The following is a 1,760-nucleotide window of genomic DNA, read 5'->3' on the forward strand; positions in this document are numbered from 1 at the left end:
CCGGTGTCCTCCTCCGGTCCTCCGTCGCTCGCGTCCAGTAGCTCCAGTAGCGGAGCAGCCAGTGTGGGTGGACAGCAGGGACTGATGCGCACTCAAGACAGCAATATCAGGAGGCTTGTCATGGCAGTTGTTCCAACTCCGATCCTCTAGAATGAATTCGGGACGCTGTGTTACTTGTCTCTATATTGCCTCGTTCATGCTATCTACTATAATATCTGCTGTCTGTCTCTATATCTGCTGTCTGTCTGTCCTCTATCTGTCTTATATCTGCATGTCTGTCTGTCTCTATATCTGCCTGTCTGTCTCTTATATCTATGTCTGTCTCTATATCTGCTGTCTGTCTCTATATCGGCTTGTCTGTCTCTATATCGGTGTCTGTCTCTATATCTGCTTGTCTGTCTCTATATCTACTGTCTGTCTCTATATCTACTGTCTGTCTCTATATTCTACTGTCTGTCTCTATCTGCTGTCTGTTCTAATATTCGGGGCCCTGTCTGTCTCTATATCTACTGTCTGTCTCTATATCTGGTGTCTGTCTGTCTCTATATCTACTGTCTGTCTATATTACTGTTCTGTCTCTATATCTGCTGTCTGTCCTCTATATCTACGTCTGTCTCTATATCTGCTGTCTGTCTCTATATCTACCTGTCTTGTCTCTATATCGTACTGTCTGTCTCTATATTACTGTCTGTCTCTATCTACTTGTCTGTCTCTATATCTTCTGTCTGTCTCTATATCTACTGTCTCTAATATCTAGACTGCAGCATTCATACATGGTCTGCTCCTCACCATCTCTGCAGCTCGGAGGGAAACTGGAAAAATGCAGACAGCCTCCCAGCCCCTCCTGAGAGACAGCACAGACGAGAGAGAGAGAGACAGGCAGAGAGACCAGTTTCAAATGATGTCCAGTTTCACAGATTTTAATGATTTTAAAAAGAAATTTGAAAAGTGAATGGTTTCTTTGATGAGTGAGAGAAGGTGTGGGAGTGTGATATGATGATGATGATGATGATGAAGAATGTTTCTCTGATGAGTTGAGAGAGGTGTGGGAGTGATGATGATGAAGATACCTGTCATGGCTGCCAGCTGGTTGACACCTGATGAGCAGCTCCTCCCTCTGAGATGTGTTTGGTGCTGCATCAGTCCCTGCTGTCACCACACTGCTTGCTGCTACTGGAGCTACTTGGAGGAGGAGGAGGAGGAGGAGGAGGAGGAGGAGCGAGGAGGCTGGCTCTGGGAAGAGGAGAAGAGGGAGGGAAGGGAGCTGCAGGGCCAACCTCCTCCTCCTCCTCCTCCAGTAGCTCCAGTAGCAGCAGCAGTGTGGTGACAGCAGGGACTGATGCAGCACTCAAACACATCTCAGAGGGAGAGCTGCTCATCAGTGTCAACCAGCTGGCAGCCATGACAGGTATCTTCATCATCATCACTCCCACACCTTCTCTCAACTCATCAGAGAAACTTCTTCATCATCATCAATCATCATCCATCATCATCCACTCCCACACCTTCTCCTCAACTCATCAAAGAAACATTCACTTTTCAAATTTCTTTTTTAAAATCATTAAATCTGTGAAACTGGACATCATTTGAAACTGGTCTCTCTGCCTGTCTCTCTCTCTCTCTGTCTGTCTGTCTCTCAGAGGAGGAGGCTGTCTGCAGTTTTTCCAGTTCCCTCCAGGAGCTGCAGGAGATGGTGAGGAGCAGGACCATGTATGAATGCTGCAGTAGATATAGACAGACAGTAGATATAGAGACAGACA

Source organism: Morone saxatilis, unplaced genomic scaffold, assembly GCF_004916995.1.
Source record: "Morone saxatilis isolate NCDOM2014 unplaced genomic scaffold, NCSU_SB_2.0 Contig3, whole genome shotgun sequence".
Classification (NCBI taxonomy): Eukaryota; Metazoa; Chordata; class Actinopteri; family Moronidae; genus Morone; species Morone saxatilis.